Here is a 25,557-nt window from a genome sequence, read left to right as displayed (position 1 = left end):
TGAATATGTTTTTGATAACATTTTAAGCTGCTGGAAACAGCACTGGTGAGATCTAAAATTAATCCAACAAAATCAAGTGAGGTCTACGAGATGACATTACAAATTTTACAAGATCAACGCAAATCTAGAGGGAGACCAGTTGGGCTGGACAATTCTTATAAGACAGTATTAGAATGCAAATTGCTTTGAAAAACTGGGAGAGCCATCAGAAGTAAATTTGCTGGTCCATCTAGATACATGTTGAGAGAGAGAGTGAAAAAAAAAGAAAAAAAAAAAAACACTATGCAAATCCCAGGGGCAAATAAACAGAATGGTGTCCAGCTCATCATTAAAAAGGCTTGAAGTTAATTCACAGGTTTATATAGGATTTTAAATCTTTTCTACTTACCTTGCTTTTCTGTTGGCTACTATGTTGTAAAAGTATTTACTCACACTAGGCCTGACTCACCCAAGAGAGACAAGATTATATTGTCTAAGAGAATAAGTTTTGAAACATCTATTGAATATACATTGACAACCAAATGTGCTTAAAAATCTTAGAAGTATCTAACTAGATTAACTTCAAATATGGACTATGCTTTCAAGGTAAAGAAGCAACCCTCTTGTCCATGTAACGTTTTTTATTTTATTTTTTTATTTTTTTATTTTTTATTTTACTTTAATTTTTTACCATGTAAGAATGCTAATCAAGTTGTTGTAAAAATAGCCACACTCTAAATACATAGTAATTCTGACTCAGGTTAGGTTCAACCATAGGTAAAACTGTCTCTGTCTCACAAAACCAGTGATCTCAAATACTTCAACATAATATGTTAGCTCCCTCAAGTCTTTATCAGAATCCAAAGGTTTTTGACCTTTCCCCTTGAGTAGGCTTCTGCCCAGTTCAGGGTTTGAACTCATGACCCTGAGATCAAGAGTAAGATACTTAACCAACTGAGCCACACATACACTTCCCTTAAGACCAATGTTTAGAAAGAAAGAGAAAGAAAGCTTTCTTATGGCTACTACATGCAGCCTATAGTATTTGCCCCCACAGTGTTGTTTGCCACAGCAGGCTTTGCTTGGTTAAATAGCAAATGATCTTTCACCATCATTGCATGTTGACGTTCTAACTCCTAGAACTTGTGAATGTGATCTGGTTTGGAAATAGAGCCTTTGCACCTATAATCAAGTTGAGTTCATTTTGATTACAGTGGCCCTTAGTCCAATGACTGGGGTCACTATGAAAACAACTAGAAGCAGAAAGACGCACGCACACAGGAGAACACCACATCACAGTGGATGCAGAGTTTGACATGTTGCACCTACAAGCTGAGCAACACCCGAGATTCCTGTCAGCCACCCAAAGCCAGGGCAGAGCCACAGATAAGACACCCTCCCTCTGAGCCCCAAGAAGGAACTAGTTATAATGATAGTGTTCTTAAGGACAAAAGTCTTCAATTAAGCTAAGAATGAGTTTCTGTTGTTTTAAACTCCCAAAACTTGTGTTACTTTGTTAGGGCCACACTAGGAAATGCATTTGTCAAGAGCACCTTCACCAGAAGTACCCATAAATACCACAGTTATCTTCCCCTGTGGACACCTTATCTCACCCAGCAGAAGCTCCAAGAATAAGGTAGCACTGTCACTTGCTATATCCAATCTTGTTCTGTGGAGCCCTCAATATCTGTAAGACAATCATATACCACAGGGAAGATGATGATCCCCCCATCCTTCTTTATGCTCTGTTAGATGGGACCAAAGCAGTGGTCCTTGTGCCTCAACTGGTTTACAGGTTATGGACTAGATGTTTATATCTCACCAGACTTCACGTGTTGAAATCCTAAACCCCCTGCCCCAAGGTGATGATCTACAGATAGAAGTGAGGCCTTTGGGAGATAATTAGGTCATGAGGGTACAGGCTGCATGAACAGGATCAGTGCCCTTACAAAAGGGACCCTGAAGAGCTCTCTCACCAGAAGACAGTTATCAATTCAGACCCTCACTGGACACCCACTTGGCTAGTGCCTTGGTCTTAGACTCCACAGCTTCCAGAACTGTGAGAAATCAGTGTTTGTTGTTTAATCCACCACGTCCATGGCATATTGTTACAGTAGTGCAAATAGACTGTCCACACATTGCACCAGTGAAAAGACCCCTTCTGTTTTTGTTTTGCTTGCAGGTCCCTTTTCCCTGAGAAACATAATCAACAGTTGGTGGGTGAACTGAAGGATGGTCACCATGTGATCTGCAGAATTCACCCTTCCCTATGTATCTGATTTTTTCTTTCTCTTGAACAAGCACTTATTTCATAACCCATAGGAGCCCAGGACTTATATTGGCAGCAGGGTGGTGGTGCCACCCTCTATTTCTCTTCTAGAAATATATGGGTGTGTTTGAGTCCTACAGCAAATACAGTCTAAGCTCGAGCTACCAAACAACGACTTCTAGCAAAGTCTACTAAATTTCTGCTTCACAAGTATTCTTGAGTTCTTAAATATCTGTATTTATATAGAAGTAGAAAGAGATGCAGGTATTTATTACAGAGATGGCCAGTATGTGGAATATACAAGAAGAAGGAAAATACCTTATGAGAAACAAAAAGGTAGATTTTTGGCTAAATATGTAGGGAATACAAAATACATTTTGCATTAACTACCAGAGTAAAACAAACAAACAAACAAACCCACATATGGATGAAGAATAAAAGGATACATCAAGCATGTCTATCCACACCCAAGCAAAGCTAATATGATTCCTATAAAATTCACTAAGTCACACATACACCAACATTGAGGCTCACACAGCATGTACATGATTGTAAAAACAACTTCAAATGTAACACTGAAAGGATTTAAGTATTCTTTATGTTGGAGAGGAAATGAATAGCCTGTCCCGAAAGATGTCACTTTGGCATGTGGATTATTCTGAACTGCAATCAAAACCTAGCCACTTTAGGGAAAAACTTTGACCTCTCCCTTAACTGCGTATCGTAACTTAGGCGAGTTGTACTGAGAGACAGCTGTCACCTGGGGCAACTGTTTTGATCTGAAAAACCTACATACCTGGTGGGGCAAACATCTAATCAGCAAACATCTGTTCTGATCTTCCCCCAAATCGCTCTCCTCCACTTTGAAGGCCCAGCTCCTCGGGTCCCCATCCCATCCCTCAGCTCAGGAAGGCTCCTAAGCCTAAATTGCCCAGGTTGCCTTTGGGTCTCATATTTTTATGGGAATCTCCTTCGGACAAAATTTGTTTTTCTCCCGTACAACTATTTTATGTCAACTGTTAAACCTGTCAAAGAAGCTGGAAGTGAAGGAGGGAAGATTTTCCCACTGTTACAATACGGAAGCCTTAGTAAGACACAGAAGTCTGTGAGAGATCGAGTCTAGTGAGGGTGAAAAAGCCAATTTGTTTTTTTTTTTTTTTTTCTTAACTCCAACATGAGGATGATTTTCACCATCAAATACACTTGGAAACAGACCTGAATGGAGACAGCGCTCCAGATATTCTAATAAACTGAGAGACGACAGCTTCATCAGTAAGCTCAGCTGACGGTAACCTGGGAGTTTTGAAGAACAGAAAGCCTGGCAAATGGCCAGTGCTGTGGAGATCCAACTTGAGTTCATGGTTGTTTGGACTGCACGCAGCTCCAGAAACAACATGCCTTTATAGGCCTTCACACCTCCTACCCCCGTCCTTGTGCGGGGGACAGGTCTGCCTTGCTTGTTCACATTATCTCCCTACAAGAGCTCCAGGGTTGAGGTGGAAAAGCCCTCACTGTTAAATCAGATGCTGGGCCGGCAAAGAGAATCACTCTTGACTCTTAGGCACCAACCATGTGAGGTAGTGGAGTTTATTTTAAATTACAGCTTCGTTAATGGAAAATAACTTACTGGAGCAAAAAGGTGCTATTAAAGACAAATAGAATCATCATCAGGTTGAGACCGATTGGTACAAATGTTAAGAAAATAACTGTATAGATTAATTGGACTTAAAAGTTGTAATTTCCTGGAGTATCTCCCAAGTAGTCCAGTTCCCGGTCAACGACGACTGTGTAATAAATACAATCGCCAAGGGCATTTGCAGGAGAGGGACTGGTTTCACCCTAACTGAAAACACTAACAGGTAATAAAAGAAAAGGCTATCTGGCCATGTCACCGCCTAAGAAATAAGGAATAAACAATAGTGATATAACAAACCATTAGGCTAACTAAATATGAAATAAGGTAAACATTTTTATTCTGTATCATAAATATGCCCTTATTCAATGGAAATTAGGTCTGAATAGCTGTTTAAAAGCTAATGAGTCTTAGCTCTGCTTCAGTGAGGTTTATCCTCTCTAAAAGGATCCTGCCAGTGGGACCATGCCAGCAGGAGTTAATTAGGCCTTCTGGCCTTCATAATATCAAGAGAAGGAAACAGTTTATTGTGCTCTTTAATGAGCACTTCATTTCTTAACTTTAATATATTTTTTTCATATTTTTGGCATATTACATTTAAATAGGTGTAGCTGTTGCTTAAATACCATTTCAGAATGGTAAGAAAAGTTACCTAATTTTGGTCTCTTGTAGATCATTTATTTAACTGAATAACCTTATTCAGAAATATTAATGTGTAGGATCACTGAGAGTTTTCATGGGCACAGCACACTAGGGCACAGGGAAAACTATTGATACAACCACCACATGAAAACAATTCTGTGTCCTCAAGACAGAGAAGTTAGGGGCAGGGGGAGGGGGATGGGGGATACCCAGCTTCTCTTCATTAAGGTGCAAAACCTGTTTCACCATTTTCTAAATGCAGAAGAGATGCATAAAACATGTCTTGTGACTACAGACCATAATTAGCTAGGTGCCAAGGCTGTCTGTTTTAATAAGTACATAAATAAGTAACATTTATATTAGTATTTTATGGCTATTGCTAAGGTGAATTACAAGGAACTTCTCTCACATGGATTTTCTCTTCTACTTATACGCCATATAGATATAGGCACTGTAAATGCCTTGAACAGATTCCTCAATATTTTCAAATATACTAACGGGTAAAATTAACCTATTGAATTGTATTATCTTTTGTACTAGAAGATCTTAAGAAATCGTTTCCTCACTGCTAGTCTTAGAAGACATGTTTAAAGAAATGGATCCTGTATTTGAGCGTGTACAGAAAAACCTCGCCAAGTGAGTAATTTCAGTTCTACACATAAGAAATCCTGAGTATTCACAAAATTGTTCAAAGCTTGGTAAAAATGCTCATTATCAAAGTATTGTTAATATTGAAAAATGATAGTAACTTAATAGCTCCACACTAGCCAATGGTTCAATTATGGTATACTCATAAAGCAATATGATGAAGCCTTACAAATGAGGTTGAGAAGAGTTATTACTAATGGAAAACTGTAAATACATCTTAAACAAAAAGGAGGTAAAAAACTAAAAATATACAATAATCCAATTTTATAGAAGAACCACCAAAAAAAAAAAAACCCAAGAAAATTTTCATCATACACAAACAATGTAAGTATGTTCAGAAAAATATAAGCAGTGGTTTAGACCTGGGAGTTGGTATAGGCTATCAATTCCTTTTTTTTTTTTTTTCTTTTCTTATACTATGCTTTCCCCATCTTCTTAAGTCAAACCCATAGTGCTATGATAATAAAGCAAAATTTTTTTTCAACTTTGATAGAGTATACATGATTTCTAACTGTCTTGATCAATGTATATAAGATCACAGAGTATCATGAAAGAGTTTTCTTCTCTCTGGTTCTCAAAAAACTCAAAAAAATTTCCCCCCCCCAAAAAAAAAAAACCCTCAAAAAATTAAAAAAAAAATCAAAATCAAAAAACTCACAAAGTTTAATTCTCTTTGGTTCTCAAAAAAAAAAAACAAAAACAAAAACAAAATGGAGTTCTCATGTTACCATCCAGAAAATGCAGATCTCATACATACATGAGTATTTTCTGTTTAAGCTGGTTTTAAAAAGGCAAAGTAAGCTCATCCTAGAGGTTTAGTTCAAAAAAGGAAAACTGAGCTACATTTAGCAAAATTCATCTCTTAGAATAGTATTTTAATTTTCATTTTAGAAATCATAGCAACAACAGCATAGTTTATAAGGAGAGTGTTCTGGCTGAAAGTAGAAAGACTCCAGAGTGAAGGGTAAAGAATAAGCATGCCACACAACACAAAACTCTTAATGTAAAGACAAAAACAACTTACAAAAAATTCCCTCTGACAAGAGATTTGTGACAAACACAAAGAGGAGGCAAACTAATATAGTCCGAAATGTGTTAAAGGATAATGTATGCTTTCAGTTGCCACACTTCGATTTTATCCGGTCACAAAAAGTGTCTTTGTGTAGCTGTTTGCTAACAAAGATGTGTTGAAAACGTTCAGACATGTTTAGAAATATACGTATGTATTTTGTGTCTGCTTTTTGGCCATAGGCAGCTACAGAACTGAATTGAAACAGCCAAGGCAAGGATGGTTCAGGATTTTGTCTCTTCAGTGATCAATTTAGGTTGTGCCACGCTCAAGTTAACCATAATAAACCAATCCATCAAACTCTGCCTACCCAGTTGCCATAGACAGGTGATTGAAGTAAAACCAAGAAGCATTTCAGGCACAGTTGCCTTCCGGTATGAGAGTGAGACAGGCAAAGAGGCACACAGAGACAGATACACTAGACAGAAAGAGAGCAGCTGTTGTTCCTACCAGTTACTTACATGACACAATTAAAAGCACATTCAAAATGGCCTCTCCCTGTTGACACTGGGTTGCAATTTCACCAAGTTTCTCAACCGTGTTCACTTGGAAACTCGGTGCTATAGGTCTTACGTTAACTCAAAGTTCAGGAGGTATTTCAGGTTACCTTTTAACTTGTTTAAGCAAACTTGCCTTTAATTTATACTGCTATACTATGGGGAAGACACTGAAGAAGGTGTTAGAAACACAAGTAACATAAATACAGCACACCTCTTGCTTTCAAGAGAGCTCACAGACTGATGGGAAAGACAGAACGTAGCCAATTAAATACAGCCACTGCTGGGGAGAGAGTTGCAACCTCAGTGTCCAACAGGGGCTCTGAGGAGAAGCATCACGGAGAAAATTCGTCCATCAAGTGTTTTAGGGGACTGTAAGTAATGCAACACAACTACAGGATGAGTACTGCATCAGTAAGTAAAATGTGAGAGGAAAAGCTATCAGGAACCAGACTTTAAGAAAAACAGAAGTTTTTCTCCTTAAAGTCATCCAAAAAAAAAAAAAAAGCTTTTAAATCAGTGTCTGTTCATTATCTTCTAGTAGTGTACCTTTTCCTTGTGACTCCAATTGACGAAATGATTCATAATGTATTTTCTAAAGAAAAAAGTGACGTGGAAAATGGCTGCCCACAGGATATCGAAAGAACAAAACACCAACATGAATGATGTTTCATTGCAATAAGGTCTGTTGTTTTTTAAATAATAAAAATGATCACTAGCACATCTGAAGGAGTTCAAATATAATGGATCTAAGAATAACATGTTGTATTTAAAAACTCATTAAGTAATAAACACATACAGTATTTTATTCTACTTATTTTTCAAGTATCTAAAGAAATACAGAATCAATATATATTCATAACTATTCTATTACCAACACAATTTTTTTTAGCATATTGAATATGCATGCATACCCTAAATGTTATAGCTAAGAATTCAACTTAAAACTCAGAAAATTCAAGGGGCGCTTGGGTGGCTCAGTCAGTTAGGTTAAGCATCTGACTTTGGTTCAGGTAATGATCTCACAGTTCTTGAGTTCTAGCACCAGGTGGGGCTCCAGCTCAGAGCCTGGAGCCTGCTTCAGATTCTATGTCTCCCCCTCTCTTGGCCCCTCCCCCACTTGTTTGCAAGCAATCTCTGTCTCAAAAATAAACATTAAACAAAAAACTTAGAAAATTCAAACACAAAATTTTAACTTTAAGTAATGTTTTTAATGTCTATTTATTTACTTTGAGAGAGAGAGGGGGAAGGAGGGACAGAGAATGGGGGAGAGAGAATCCCAAGCCAGCTCTGTATCGTCAGCACGGAGCCCAATGCAAGTCTTGATCCCATGAACTCTGAGATCATGACCTGAGCTGAAATCAAGAGTCATACACTTAACCGACAGAACTACCAAGGCATCCCATCCCTAAGTTTTAAATCTAAATTGATTATTTTTGCATACAGGATATAAAAATATTTTATGAATATGGAGCAATATTTTGCTTCTCCTTCAGCAGGTACCAAACAAAAAATGCTTATAAAAATTTACGAAAACTCAAAGCATAGTTACACCATCAACGGCCATTTAGGCCACGTTTTAAGGTTCTGAAAAGTTAGAGGTGTGTAATTATTATCAAACTTAAGGTTTAAACAACATCAAATAAGCCTTAGTTCAGAATTAATCTATATTATAACATTAGCTTTGAGTTTTGTTTGTACACAATGTACCTATGAAACAAAGTATCAAAGTGGTTTGGAAATAAGCATTCTTACTCAAACATAAAGCTGTGGTTAGAGTTACAGAGAACAGTATGGAAGTGAAGGACGTTCTGTGAGAAGAAATTGCTTTTCCATTCAAACTGTGGTTTTAAAAATCATAACAATAATGTATTCAGTGATAGCATCATACATACTTGCCAAAATTCTTGATTTTGGGAGCATGAACAGTGCCCTACTTTTGTGTCAGGGAACACCACCTCACCTAGGACTGCATTTTTCTCACTCCCACTTCCAGTGAGTTTATTTCTACAGCAGGAAATTCTCTAAAATAGAGTAAAAACGGTTTCCAAAAAGAACTCTTACTTTTGATAATGTTTGACAATATGTACTGTCCCCACTGAGGTACACACACCAAACTGTCCAAGAACCTTTCAAAAACCCATTGCTTGTGCTTTAACTTGGCATTCAGCACATCCAAAATTACTGTACAAAATAACTTTAAGACTCGACTCCCTCCACTTACCACTCAAGGAAGGAGTCCTGTGTCGTTGTTATTCCTGTGTCTCTGTTCACACTATTGTCAGTGACTGTAACACCCTTTGAACTACACCCTCTCCTTCTGTCCAGACATCTACACCTACCACCATCAAGCACAAGTTTTCTAGCGATGGAAATTCTATTCTTCCTTCAAAGTCAAGCACAAGAGATGACTTCATTTCTGTAAGGACTTCTTTGTCATCTCCTACTTCATACCAAATTGCCCCCCCAGCAAAGGTTACCCCTTACTTTTCCATTTTCTGACTTTTGTAGTACCTGTATTTCAGTTTGCTTCAATCTTGCCTTTCCTACCCAATGGTCGAGACCTGAAAGATACTACACCAATGTCCTAGTGAAAAGCACAGACATCACGTGTACCTACACGCTACTTGACATCTTTTATATAATGTGCTAATATGCCTGGTAAGCTGTTTAACCTTTTCAGTCTCCTTTTTACTCTTACACATGTGATTAAGTCTATCATAAAAATACTATTATGAACATTAGGTTAAATGAAATATTGCACGTAACTAAAATGCCTGAAACAAAGCAAACATGGGGAAAAAATAGTTACGAGCTCAAAGTATTGGCTACATTATCCATGCAGATTCATCTTGTGAATCTTCTATAGAACCTAACATAATGGCTTGCAGGGAAAAGGCACTCGAATATGGAATTAAATTGCTATCTGCAACCATCCTCTTTAAAATCTGAAAGCCAAGAGCCAATTTCTTCCAGCAGAAAACACTTTAGGAATTCTTAAGTTCAAAATGTGTTTCTTGGGTTGATGCACTTTTGTAGGTTACCTGCATCCTCTTAACTTTAGTTACATAAATCCCAGTTTCTGCTTGATATGGTCTTTTATGGATAACTAAGTGAATCCTGGAGCATAAAATCCCAGACAGATACTAACAACAAGGCTTAGGCAGGAGAAAACGTGTAAGTTTACCATTACATGCCTGTTGGCCATCTGGACGTCTTCTTTAGTAAAGTGTCTATTCATGTTTTCTGCCCATTTCTTCACTGGATTATTTGTTTTTCAGGTGTGGAGTTTGGTGAGCTCTTTATAGATTTTGGATACTAGCCCTTTGTCCAATACGTCATTTGCAAAAATCTTTTCCCATTCCGTTAGTTGCCTTTTAGTTTTGTTGATTGTTTCCTTTGTAGTGCAGAAGCTTTTTATCTTCATCAGGTCCCAACAGTTCATTTTTGCTTTTAATTCCCTTGCCTTTGGAGATGTGTCCACTAAGAAATTGCTGCAGCTGAGGTCAGAGAGATTTTTTCCTGCTTTCTCCTCTAGGGTTTTGATGGTTTCCTGTCTCACATTCAGGTTCTTTATCCATTTTGAGTTTATTTTTGTGAATGGTGTAAGAAAGTGGTCTAGTTTCATTCTTCTGCATGTTGCTGTCCTGTTCTCCCAGAACCATTTGTTAAAGAGACTGTCTTTCTTCCATTGGATATTCTTTCCTGCTCTGTCAAAGACTAGTTGGCCAAACTTTTGTGGGTCTAATTCTGGAGTCTCTATTCTATTTCATTGGTCTATGTGTCTGTTTTTGTGCCAATACCATGCTGTCTTGATGATGACAGCTTTGTAGTAGAGGCTAAAGTCTGGGATTGTGATGCCTCCCGCTTTGGTCTTCTCCTTCAATATTCCTTTGGCTATTTGGGGTCTTTTGTGGTTCCATACAAATTTTAGGATTGTTTGTTCTAGCTTCGAGAAGAATGCTGGTGCAATTTTGATTGGGATTGCACTGAATGAGTCGATTGCTTTGGGTAGTATTGACATTTTAACAATATTTATTCTTCCAATCCATGAGCATGGAATTTTTTTTTTCCATTTATTTGTATCTTCTTCAGTTTCCTTCATAAACTTTTATAGTTTTCACCATACAGATCTTTTACATCTTTGGTTATGAAAAGATGCTCAACGTCACTCCTCATAAGGGAAATACAAATCAAAACCACACTGAGATATCACCTCACACCAGTCAGAGTGGCTAAAATGAACAAATCAGGAGACTACAGATCCTGGAGAGGATGTGGAGAAACGGGAACCCTCTTGCACTGTTGGTGGGAAAGCAAACTGGTGCAGCCCCTCTGGAAAACAGTGTGGAGGTTCCTCAAAAAATTAAAAATAGATCTACCCTATGACCCAACAATAGCACTGCTAGGAATTTCCCCAAGGGATACAGGAGTGCTGATGCATAGGGGCACTTGTACCCCAATGTTTATAGCAGCACTCTCAAAATAGCCAAATTATGGAAAGAGCCTAAATGTCCATCAACTGATGAATGGATAAAGAAATTGTGGTTTATATATACAGTGGAATACTACGTGGCAATGAGAAAGAATGAAATATGGCCTTTCGTAGCAACGTGGATGGAACTCGATAATGTTATGCTAAGTGAAATAAGTCATACAGAGTAAGACAGATACCATATGTTTTCACTCTTATGTGGATCCTGAGAAACTTAACAGAAGACCATGGGGGAGGGGAAGGAAAAAAGAAGTTAGAGAGGGAGCCAAAGCATAAGAGACTCTTAAAAACTGAGAACAAACTGAGGGTTGATGCGGGGTGGGAGGGACAGAAGGGTGGTGATGGGCATTAGGGAGGGCACCTGTTGGGATGAGCACTGGGTGTTGTATGGAAACCAATTTGACAATAAATTTCCTATTAAAAAATAAACAGAAGAAATAAAAAAAAGTTTACCATCATATACCTCCCACTTTCTTACAGTGCGGAGCACTTTTTTTAAAATATTTTTTTATGTTTAGTTTTGAGAGACACACACACACACACACACACAGTACCAGTGGGGGAGGGACAGAGAAACAGAGAGACAGAATCTGAAGCAGGCTCCAGGCTCTGAGCTGTCAGCACAAAGCCTGACATGGGGCTCCAACTCATGAGCCATGAGGTCACGACCTGAGCCGAAGTTGAATCCTCAACTGAGCCACCCAGATACCCCATAAGCATTTCTAATATAAGGCTGGATAAATGAAGGTCTCACTTAATAGGCAAAGGAGGGGTGTGGTGGAGATGCAGTGAACTTCCACCTTGTGAAGGAGAGAACCTCACATGTTCTCTGGGCAGAAAAAAAAACACGTTTATTATTTAAATGGGTATTTTCATTAAGGGATTTGGAACAAATGCAATAAAAATGATACTCTTTAGTGGACTTGACTCTTAGGCTCATGTCTTACCTCCAACTATCAACTTCGATACCTTGGCGTACCTTGTGGTTGTATAGAACATGATTATGTCTATTAAGCATTAAAATCATCCATTGGAAGGAAATCCTGTGAGATCTGAAGATGCTTGTATGTACATTCTAAACTTCTAAGTTCCATTAACAACAAAGCAGTCTCTTTAAATATGTATGTACATTTTCTCCTAGCCAACTCTCTTTTCTCTCTCTCTCTCTATACACACACACACACACACACACACACACACACACACACACACGTTTTTTTTTTTTTTCTTAAAGTTAATGGTACTAATAGTAGATAAATTTTGAACAATATTCTCTCAATGACAATATAAATCTTTAGATTCAAGGGAAGCAGTTTGAACTGCAGTTGTTAAGAAGATGGAGACAAGCTGAACACCTTGAGTGCCACAGAAAGATCCTAGAAATATTTTTAGAGTTTTCTTGGTATCCAAAGAAGGCTGGTACTTTACAACTGTAGCAGCTGACAAAGGGGGACATTGGTGTCAAATTTGGTTCCTTCCCAAGATAAATTCCCGAGTGGCATCAAAGACAAGTGGAGTTGAATAAAAGGGAGAAAACCATTCTCTTGAATTTGTCTTAAGAGTATCATGCCAGTTCTTCCCACATGGATCTATTGATTCAAGGCAGTTCTAATCAATATTCCAGCAAATTATTTTGTAGGTATAGACATACTGATTCTGAAGTTTACATACAAAGACAAAAGGCTCAGAAGAGCCAACAAAATATAGGAGAACAAATCTGGAGGATGACACTATCCAATATCAAGACTTAACAATGCAGTCATCAAGACAGTGTGGTATTGGTGAAACAACAGGTCAGCAGGGAAGAAGAGAGAGCCCAGAAACAGACCCCCATAAATACAGTCTACTGGTCTTTGACAAAGGAACAAAAACAACACAATGGAGTCAAGAAAATCTCAACGTGTGTTGGAACAAATGGAAACACACGTGCAAAAATAAACAGACACGGACTTTACAACCTGCATCAAAGTAACTCAAAATGCATCATAGGCCTATATGTAAAATGCAAAAATCTCAAAGTCCTAGAATATAGGAGGAAACCTCAATGACTTCAGGTAGGGAGATATATATAATTTAGAGTATCAAAAGCATGATTCATCAAAAAATAAGTAAAAATAAGCTGGATTTAATTAAAATTAAAAACTTCTACCCTATGAAAGACAATACCAAGACAATGAGAAGATGAGACTCAGCCTGGGAGAAAATATTTACAAAAGGTACATCCAAATCAGTAACAATCCAAGATATGCCAAGAACTGCTCAAACTCAAGAAAACTCGATTTAAAAAAAATGGGCCAAAGACCTTAACAGACACCTCACCAAGGAAAACAGATAGCAGATAAGCCTAGGAAAACCTTTTCCACACATGTCACCAAGAAAATGGAAGTTAAAACAATGGGCTATCACTATCCACCTATCACCATGGCCAAAATCTAGGACACTAACACCACCAGATACTGGTGAGGATGTGCAGGGGCAGGAATTCCCAGACATGCTGATGGGGATGCAACATGGTCTGGCTGCCTTGGGAAACAATTTGGCAATTTCTTACACAACTGAACATGTTCTCACCATACATTCCAGCAACAGCACTCGTTGGTATTTACCCCATGGAAATGAAAAATGATGGTTGACACAAAAACCCACACATGTGTTTATGCCACCTGTATTCGTACTTGATACAACTTGGAAGCAACCAAGAGGTCCTTCAGCAGATGAATTGATAAATACACCATGGTATCAACAGACAAGGGATGATCACTCAAGACAGAAAAGTTCTCAGCTATCAAACCACAACATGACATGGAGAAAACGGAAATGCCTATCTCTAGGGGAAAGAAGACACTCTCAAAAGGCTACCATATGGCTCTAATTGTATGATCAATTATGTGTCAATTATACACACACACACGTGTGTGTGTGTGTGTGTGTGTGTAATCATATGGAAAAAGCAAAATTATGGAGATACTCTATCAGCAGTTGTGGTAAGGGGGGGAGGGGGATGAATATGCAGACCACAGAGGGTTTGTAGGGAAGTGAAAATACTGATACAATAATGGATACAGGTCATTACACATGTGTCCAAAACCATAGAATGTAAGGCACCAATAAGGAATCCTTGCAGTAACTGTGGATTTTGGTGAAGAACATGTCAGTGTAAGTTCATCAACTGTAATATGCATAGTGCTCTGATAAGTGGTGTTAGTGATTAGGCAAACTATGCATGGGGAGCAAGGGACTATTGGAAATCTCTGTACCTTCCTTTCAATTTGTTTGCCAACCTACTATGGCTATTTAAAAAAATTATAAAGTCTTTGAATAATGAATGTGATGTTATAGAGCACATGATCTGAAATAGTACAAGTGAGTTTTCATACCTTAAGGGTTTAAATATCCAGACTGAGAACTAATTGTAAAGCATTTTTTTTTTTTTTCCAGAATGGAAGCATGATGCTTAGGAGGACTTTCAAGGGACATGGTTAGTATGATGACACAGCCAGTAATTTAAACTGAAGAATGAAGTCGTTTTTGATGGCACAAGGTTAAACATGTTTTAGAACTGCACTAAAATGTCAAGTAGATACCAGTTATTATCCAGGCCTGATGGGTAGGTTTATGAGTACTATCTCCTATCATGTACTTCTACATTTTAATATTTTAGAGAAGGGCAAAATTTGGCTTTAAAATAAGGGGTATTAAACTAAATAAATGTAAATGTAGGTGATAAAAACATGTAGGAGCAGAGTCGCCACTTCAGTCCAGATGTGTGTTTTTTGTATTTTATGCTTTAACTTGATAATTCATCTTTCAAAATCTTTATGTAGACTAGAACTACACTGATAATTATGAATAAAATATTTTAGAGTTAAAGGTTCAGTATATTTAGAACAGAAACTAGACAAAGTTCAATGGTGAGATCGCCTTGAATGGAGGTTTTGCAAGTGGTTTACACTGTCAAACAGGTCCATGAAGCCTAAGGGAGGCTTAAACAACTACTCCCACACACTTGGATAGCAGACACAAAATCCCAAGTGTAGAGAGAATAAAAGTCCTGGTCTAGTTAAACAGGTAATTCAAGAGTCCCCTGCAACACGTCTCGCTCTTGTGAATTATCCCCAAACTATGCTACCGGATTTGGCTTTACATGGGTAAGAAAGACAAAGAATATACTCGTGACATCAATCTCATCGCTCCTCTCTCCAAATCCCCAGATCATGGGTCTGTCATCCTAAGCAGCTCAGAGATTTCTGCCAAAAACAAGAAGGAAAGAGCATTACCAGGTGCCAACGCTTCTCAACACCATCTCTGTATTTTCTCCTTCCTTGAGTCCATCAATTCCACACACCATCTAGCTTTCCTTTGCTTGTATTTTTCAAGAAAAGAAAAACAGTTCCTTGTAATACCTCTTTTTTTTTTTTTTTTTAACCGTTGTTGTGAAAAACGTTTGCGTTGAACAAAGTCATCAAATGACAAAAACCAAGCTCAGCATTTGGGATCCAGCACCTTCCCCGCCATGTGTTGTGTCAGTGACTCGATACTCGCCTCATTTACAGGTACAAGTATATGCTCACTTAGTATTAAAAAATGTAAGAAGACACATCCAAATATAGAAGATCCTTTCACAGCACTATGGTAATTTGACAAATTTTCCATATTAAAATATGATCATTATATTCTAATTTAAGGAGAGTGAAATTGATACTGAAAACCAGTTCCTTATTTCAGATGCACAGCACAACAGATCTCAGGAAAGGTACCTCTGCCTAGTTACAGGGCTCCTTGTGCTTTAGCAAACAAAGTGATCCCCACTCATGTTGCTATAGCTACACTTGTGTACCTTTAAGAGGACTGCAGAAATGAATTCCATTGTATTGGAGAACAAAAACACCAGAGACATTTGGCTTGACAGGAATTTTAAATTTATCTCCTTGCAGAATACCCCTAACTTTTACTCACGTTGCGGGTGAATGGCCGTTGTTCCATTCATTATATGCAGAAATTTCCCAGACGACTGCCATTTGCAAAGTACAAAGAAATGTTTGCATGCTGGGACATAATGAGAATCCATCACAATGAGAGGTTTCATAGCTTATGTAAAATGTTTAGTTTTAATGGGCTTTAGTTCATCCATTTGAGAATATACCAGATTCTTTTTGAAGTTTCTCTAAGTTTGGAAAGGTGCTCCCCTCCTTCCTTGTGAAAGGTCTTCAGACTGTTTAACCTTTGTTGCTTATCCTGGTAAAGAAAATTTGGTTGAAGAAATGCAAAGAAAAAGGGATTCTCCTTTTTTTTCTAAAATGACTAGGACTATAATAAAAAAATCACCACTACCTTGTGGTAAAGAATCATAGCTCATTTATCAACTTTCATATTGTTTATGTAACTCTCCTACTGCTATTAACATTTGAAGGTACTGAACTATGAGCCATAACATCCTAAGCTGCTTCTTATGATTTTTCTCAGTGAATCCCTTTAAACTTTGTCTTCTCTTGCACACACAGACACACACACACACACACACACACATACACACACACCATGCCACCTTCATAATATGAGGTGTTTTGCCTGAGACCTGGGCCTGAAGCCTGTCAATTGTTCTTTACTAGCTGGCCTATTTCTGGATCTGTTAAATGGTGCTGATCATAGCATCTACTTCTTAGGTTTGTTCTAAGTTTTTTTTTTTTTTTTTCTTAATGTTTATTTAATTTTGAAGGAGAGAGACAGAGCATGAGTGGGGGAGGGGCAGAGAGAGAGGGAGACAAAATCCGAAGAAGGCTCCAGGCTCTGAGCTGTCAGCACAGAGCCTGATGCCGGCTGCAGCTCGACAAGTGTGAGATCTTGACATGAGGCAACTGCAACGCTTAACCAACTGAGTTGGCTAAGTTCTAAGGTTAGTTCTAAGCCCCAGGATAGTTCAAAGTTTAAATGGCAACTGTTAGTGCTTACCTTGGTACTTAGTCCGGGAACTTCCCAGTAAGTGTTCACAGTTACCCTTAGTCCACGTATGTTCACTTACACAATAGTTTCTCACATACTGGACTCTGGAGTAGACGGCAAGCAGAATAGATCTATCGCATCCCTGTGACTGGAGCTGCGTCTATCCTTTCCCTATGACTTTCACCAATGATAACCTGAATCTTGAATGGAATGCTGTGTTTTTATACTTTATGTTAGCATTAACTCTCAAGCAAAGACACGAAATCATTTGAAAACCATTAATAAAGGCCATTTACCTCTGGGGATATTTCTGGTAACGTTTGTAGTAAAAAGGTAAAAAATAAAACAATAAAAAATAAATAGGCTTGGGATGCCTGGGCGACTCAGTCAGTTGAGCTTCTGACTTCAGCTCAGGTCATGAGCTCACAGTTCCTGGGTTCAAGCCCTGCATCAGGCTCTGGGCTGACAGCTCAGAGCCTGGAGCCTGCTTCAGATTCTGTGTTTCTCTTTCTCTCTCTCTCTCTCCTTCTCTCCCCTTCCCCTACTTGTGCGCCCTCTCTCTCTGCCTCTCAAAAATAAACATTAGAAAAAAATAGGCTCAAATTCATCAACTGTAGCAACTACCTATAGAACACTGTCAGAGGACCAAGCGGTAAACCAAAGGAAACCTGAGCCCTAATGCTGAAATGTTAATTATATCAACATCTACATTTAGATCCAGATCATATTCCCGTTTGTATCTACATATAGAAGTGTAGATTGTATTGAGTACTTGAAAAATAATAATCCTTTATTTTTTTTGCAAGTTTATGTTGTTAGTGCTAAAATCCTTTTCAAACCTCATAGTCACATTTGAACTACCTCCCGATCCTGCCTTTTATTCTTTTTCCAAATAAAAATCCAGTTCCTATCAACATTTACCATCCTATCCAATTCTACTTTTCTCCATATCAGACTGTTTTACCACCACATATAAGCACATGATTTCCCATTTATTTTTAGCTTTGAGTTTTGCCTTCTTTTTTTTATTTTATCATCCCTTTCATATTTCCTGACCTTTCTGATGTAAAAGATACAACTCTACAAATAAACTTTTTTTTCTTAACTTTGAGGTATCAGTTGCCCATCTACTTAGAAAGTCTACATTACATGATATGGGTATAGTTTACAAGAAAAGCTACATAATTCTTACCACTATTGTCTACACAGTTCATTATAGAAAAACAGTATGAAATCAGTCTATTACATATACCCAAATATTTTTTTTACCCTGTTCACTAGATGAGTAAACCTCAGACTTTAATGGGTAGGCAAATCACTAGAGGCAACTGTTAAAATCCAAGTTCAATTTCAACAGGTCTAGGGTGGGAGCCTGAGAGTATGCATTTCAACAAGTTCCCAGATAACGCTGAGGATATCAGTACAAGGACCAGCCAAAAACTAGAGTGATCCCAATCCCATCCTTTATTTTGATAATGATTCCATTCAACACTATTTACACTATGTTTAATAGAACATATTAAACATGGTAGGGTTGGTCTGTTTTGTCCAATTTCAGTCTTCCATACTTTACTAACAGGACACAAAATACTCCCAGGAAATTTAATATTGTTAGAGCCATGCACGCCTTCTCATAGACCCTACCATGAATTGAATAATCTCTTCCAAAATATCTCCTATCGTCTTCTAAACACGGAGCATAGAACACACACTGAGACACACACACAGTGAGGGAAACGGGCTATTTCATTGAATCTGCTAGCATGGTATGAAATTCAATCCATCTGTAATCCTTATCAAAGGACTTTGTAGAGACACTACCAGCTTAGTAGAAGAACATTACATCAAAGATGTGTTTTTAAGAATGTACTTACTTTACCTTCCAGTGTTGAAAGGCATGGGGTGATTGGAGAAAGAGCTAAGTTACAGATCTTTCTTGATGACATGTGGTGGAAACAAGTCCCAAAGCCTTTCAAGTCTTAAAAAGTTCTAAACCCTTAAGTAAGGTCTTTTCTGTAGTAGAACAGGATTTCAGTCATACAATGATTCATGACAATACTTTCCATCTTTAACAAAAGAGACCCTGGGGGCAGTGTGGCATTAAACCTTAATTCTGCCCCTAATTTTGTGACCAAGAGCACATTCTCAGAAAAATGCCTGTAACTGAATATACATTTGATGGGAGTTATTGTGAATACAAATCATACTGGTGTATTTCAGAGAAGTCTGAAACCATCATTGGACTGCACGGAAGTCAGATGGATGGCTCCCTTTGAACCAAGAATGTAAACTGTGAAGAGGTTCTACAGACCAGATAATCCCTCCTCTGGGCTTCTCCTATTTCTAGCTTTTCCTCATTAATGTAGGTCTGACATAAAGACAATGACATATCATACAGCATAGTGAAGAGCCGTAGTGAAATTACCAGGAAATCAGCAGTACAAATTCAGGAGTTAAGTCCCCTAATTCACAAGCTGACAAAAAAATTCAACAAGGAATTGACCAAGGAAAGCCAAAAATACATCCTCGACATTGTGGTTAAGAAAGGACTTACTCTGCTAATTTACCTAATGATTTTTTTAGGTATGCCTAAAAAATTGTGTAGGAAACAAACATTTTTATCTGTATTTTGAAGGGAATTTAAATCATGCATAAATTCTTCCACTTTAGGTTAGATATAAATATTGAACACCTGTGTTCAACTTAATTACTGAAAAATGTACACTGATAAATGGTCAAGCCTGTTTTATATATATATATATATATATATATATATATATATACACACACACACACACACACATATATGATTTTAATAGCACTGTAATATGAATGTCTGTCAATATGAGAATATCCAAGATTTCCACGATAATGATATTCAATAATGAGAAAATTTAATGTAACTACAGTTTCTTCATTAGAATGTTCCATTACACCTTATCAAATGTACTCATTTTTAATTCAGGATACAGCCAGATGTCAAATGTGATGACACATACTGATGTCATGGCATAGAAAATTTACATCTGATAGCTTAGTAAAAATACGGTTATGATCTAGTTCTTTTGTATATTTTCTTTTTAGTTTTGTTGATCTTTTTATTTCCTCCTGATTTGAGAAAAAAGACTTGCTGTTTATTCTGAAGAATTAAAATCTGATAATGAATTAAGATATGGATTTATACTTTGATTTCCTTCAACAGTGCAAAACAAATGTGGAAACATTACTGTCTAGGTCTACGGGGATGCATAATGTAACGTTTTAAAGAACTTAAACCATACTGAGTATCTTTGAATAAAACTGTTAGCTCATTCTCCCTACACTTAATTAGAAGGTATAAAATGTTCTTTTCCTCCACGTACTGTATACTTTAAATAACACAAGCTACTTTGGGGGCACACTGTAACATCATTTAGAATACGCATCCATGGTTCATTCTAAACGGGGTTACACATCATTCTCATCCATGATGCTGATTTGCACACGTTTCTCCCCTACCAACTTGGAGAAGACTAGAACATCAGCTAACATTCGAGGGGACAACAGAGAAACCCAGACAAAGATTTGGCTCTGAACTCAAGTGAGCGCATCTGATTAAATCTAAATTGCTATGGCATCACATTATCTAGTAATGTTAACAAAAAGGCGATGCTGCTGGAATCCAAATTTACCTTACAGATATCACAGAAGTGAAGCGTTGTTACTAAAATTTGAATCCTGTTTCCACAGGAGGTAAGTGTATTCCAATGTTCTGTACAACTTGCCTCAAGATGTCTTTTCCGGTAATGATCATTTATAAGGCTTGTAATGGAACACAAAGAGAGAGAAACACACGGTTATGTGGGTGTTGGAAGTGTACATTTAAATTCTGGGTTCTCAAACCAGTTTCTTGGAAAGGGATTCCTTTTCCTGTCACCCCATCCTAGTTCCAAACATCTAATTGCACTTCGAAATGTTAAGGCACAAGATGAAGAAGGGCAAGAACCAATGTTTTACTATTATTGTCAAGTTGCAATTACTCCTAATGGTATGAAACCATTTCCAAGTATCTCACTTGAAGATCTTGATTTACTGGACAGGAATGGGTTCAGGGATGAACTCTGAAGTCTTAGTTACACCTGTAGGATACCTATGGGACCCATGTTGTTGTAGAGTGTTTTCCTGGTTTGTGACTGTAAGAATCAACTCCAAGAAAAAGAGGCTATTGTATCTGGGTGGGTCAATACTGAACAGACTGACAAAGAACCAGCAAGATGATCTATCCAGAATGCAGTCTGAAAGTAGATATACACACAACGTGTTGGGTCCCAGACTTTTGCAGGTGTTGTGAACTCCCTCTTTGGCCTTCTCTTTCCTAGAATGATTCCTGGATCAGATTCGCTGTATATAATCCTTTTGCTATTCATAAAAAATTATATGGGATACAGAGCTAAATGAACTATTGCTACATACAAAAAAAACATGCATGAACCTCACAGACACAGCAGTGAGTGAAGACCCAGCAGGTACTAACTTCATGATTCAATTTATAGCAGGTTCAAAACGAATCAAACTTATCTAGAGCATTAGAATTAAGGATAGTGGTTACACTTGGAGGGAAGGAAATAGAAAAATAACAGCGAATAGGAGGGATTTTCAGGTGCTGGTTAATACTTTTCCATTTTTTTTCACAAGGCACTGGTTACACAGTTAAATTATTTGTAAAATTTCTTTTGACCTCACCCTTGTTTATGCACAGGCTGCACTTGAATTTTTACTTAAAAATGGGGCAATCATCAAGGCAAGACCAGATATTCCTAGATAGCCTAATGTGGAGGTTACACTGTGTGAAATACTAAGTACCTGCTTGTTTACAATAATCAGATCAACGCATGCAGAGTCAGAAATTTTTAATCACAGCACAGATTCATTCCTAATAAAGTGCTACTTTTACAATGCTAGACTTCATTTTTATGTGTGAAATGAAGAATGGAAAATGATTGGACTTCTCAACACCTACAGGGTAATAAAACCAGTTTCCTCATTTAAAGTGTTTCACTTCAGGGGCACCGGGGTGGCACAGTTGGTTAAACATCCAACTTCGGCTCTGGTCATAAACTCACAGCTGATGAGTTTGAGTCCCATGTCAGGCTCTGTGCTGACAGCTTGGAGCCTGGAGCCTGCTTCGGATTCTCTGTCTCCCTCTCTCTCCACCACTCCCCAGCTTGCACTCTCTCTCTCTTTCTCAAAAACAGACATTTTTTTTAAGTAAAAAATAAAGTGTTTCACTTCATCAAGACAGTATCAACACCTATATTCATTATTTGCCAGGTACTGTATCACAGGCTTGGCAAATATCCAATTTTACTCTCAGTGAAAAACCAACAAAAAACGACCTTTAAAGTACCCCTATTTGACACAAAAGGAAAAAAAAGGGACTCCAAAGACTTAAGTACCTGTGCTCAAATTACCAGTAAGGAAAAGAGGTTTGATCACATTTGGTTTTCATTCATCACACCAGCAGTTACTCAAGTTTCATTCAACAGGGCTCCTAGGATCAGATGGCTAGAAACCACCCTCAGGACTTCTGACTCAGAAAATCTGGGGTGGGCTACACCATCAGCATTGGTAACCAGCTCTCAAGGGATGGTGCTGGCCCCAGGACCACACACTGGGACCACAGCACTACACCTGATGCCACGTCTTTCCTCCTACTTCCCTGTTTGTGCGCCCCAGCAGGGCTGGGGTTAGCCTCTTTCTGGGCACCTCTGTGTTCCCATCACCTAGCCCAGTGAAAGGGATCCTGGAGGTCTAAGCATATATGAATTAGCAGAGGATTGAAGAAATGTCTAAGATACTCGCAAAGACACAGCTTCAGAAGAATCCACTTATGCATAAATTACTGTGATAGAATCACAGAAGGTGAGGTCAACTTCTTCATTTTACAGGTGATGGAACAGAGTTTCAGAGAATTTAAGAAACTGAGGGCCAGCTGGCCAAGACTGCCTCCTAGGATTTTCCTTATTTAAAAGAACGGATTATATTAATCTATCCAGGGAAACTATGGGCAACAAATCAAAGTCTCAACCACTGTTCTTAGTGTTTTCTGTTCCAAACGGAGATGTGGAAAACCTAAGAATTTGAATGTTTATGTTCAACATAAGTTTTTGTGTTTTTTTTCCTATGATGTCACTGGCAGACATAGTAGAGAGTAAGATTTCTAACACACAGTCCCTTCCATCAAATTTTACCTTCTAGTTAGGGAGACAAAATTCACACATGAATCACAAACAAGATACGAGACAGCATAAAGGGGCAGTACCATGGGAGTTATTATACATACCGTCGCACTGACAGAGTAAGAGCTCACGGAAGCTGCTAAAGCTTCACAGAAGAGGTGGAGGTTGAAACAGGCCAAAAACCGTATTTTGGACTGGCAGGGAGAGAGAAGGCCAGGAGCTTAAAGGCACAATTTAAGTGCACAGCATAGTGCAAAATAGAAGTGAAAACGTGCATTGTGTAATGAGGGCCGGGAACACATTTGTGAGTAAATGATCTGATGGAGGCCAAGTCGACTTGGGCAGATGTGAGAAAACCTAGGAAGTTGCTCAGTATCGGGAAGTGGTTATGGTTCCTTGCGAAGGGTAGTGACCCAGGAAGAGAGAAACCTCCGTGTTTTACTGTCCCTTTCCTGGGCACCACCTGTGCTATGCCAGCATCCCTGCAGGCAGTAACGGTCCGGGAGGAAAATCTCCGTCCAGTGTTTAATCTCAACTCATCTATGGCATTAAGACAGTGACCACCAGCACTGATTAGGTTGTCTCAAACTAGGTGAGAATTTCAAATGTAGGTGCCTGTATATGAAAAACTTGTACAGTTTATTCTGTAGCCACTGTCTCCATTTTCCACAACGTAGGTTCCTCCAACCATAGTTTGCCCTGAACCCACTGTATTCACCCAACCCCCTGCCCCATCTTCCACCGACAACCCCACTTCTTTCCTGTGTGTGGGGGGGGGGGGAGGCAAATAAAACCATGTTCTTCAGTCTGCCATTGGATTCTAAAACAAAACTGTTGACCCTGAAGTTACTGCAACTCAGCACCCAAGATTCCCTGAGATTGCTCCCAGAGTAATTCCCCATGTTTTCTCTGTTCTGCCTGCACTCACAGCAATAAGCCTTTTGTGTCTGTGATTCAACTAGCCCATCTGCTGTTTGTAGTAATTTTCTAGCACACTAGTTAGTTCAGCAGGACCTCCAATCTCAAACAGGACCTCACTTACCCTCTGCCTTCTCTTACACAGTCTGTATTTTACTCTGGAAAGCTGCCTTTCACCCTGGAGCACCCAGCCTCCTGTACCTCTATGGCTGGCGTTCTACAGTCTCAGTTTCCCAATTTAATGCACTGTTCAGAAGTTTTAAATAAAAGGATTAATTCTCAGGCTTACTCAGCAGCAACCTTGTCAACATTTCCCTGTTCCAAACTAAGGGTAAAGTCCACATACAGATTTTAGGGGATAGTTCAATCCATTTAAATTTTGATTTTACCAAAGATTAGTGGTCCATAGGGCCAATCAAAATCGAAAATGATTGATCAGGGCTTTGTACTTAGAGGAGCTCCCACTGCAATCTACCGAAAGTTAGCCCTGGATACAAGGATTTTGGGGGAAGAAACCAATAAACCCACCTCCCCCCACCAAAGGATAATGACACTTACAAGAAGACTATCTCAAGAGTTTACAGTTTTCCAAAGTGTCTGCTCATCTGTGACATTATAGAATTCTTCCTTCCAGAGTTTGGTTATTCCAATAATAAACTTGCTTGCTGTAGCAGGTTTTTATAAAAGTCTTTAAACCAGTTACTAGGAATAGTATACCATATGTGTTTAGTTGTCCAACTCCCTGAGTGAGTTAAATGTCTAAGGAGTTGGAAATAAAAGGCTTAGTTTGAAAAGTACAAAGTTTAACACACAAACAAAATAGACCAAAAGTCACTTCAGTCTCTACATAATCAGTGAAATACACTGTAAACTCATAGCATTTATTATGCTATTTGACAAAGAAAAAAAAATCTGTGCTGGCCTATGACTTCAAATTCTAACAGAAAATCAAGTATAAAAACAGCATTAAGTGATGGTTTGAGAGCATGAACTATCTTGCCTCAATCTCCGCATTTCTCAAGTTTAATCATTAATTCTATTAGTTTCTGATTATGGGTTGTTGAAATGAGTAATTTATTATTATAATAAGTGCTTGAAGTTAGAAACCAATAATTATTCCCAAGACTTTTTAATTAGTAGTTTTATAAACCATAAGACAAATTAAATACCACTTCAATGAAGAACATTTTTTAAAGCTCATTTTTAAAAGGAGGTAAATGGTTAAAAACAAAAAGGTGAGTTTGCAGTT

The sequence above is a fragment of the Puma concolor genome, chromosome B1 (assembly GCF_028749965.1).
Source record: "Puma concolor isolate L17-30 chromosome B1, mPumCon1.1.hap2, whole genome shotgun sequence".
NCBI lineage: Eukaryota > Metazoa > Chordata > Mammalia > Carnivora > Felidae > Puma > Puma concolor.
The sequence above is the reverse complement of the archived record's forward strand: the minus strand, read 5'-3'. Positions refer to the sequence as shown.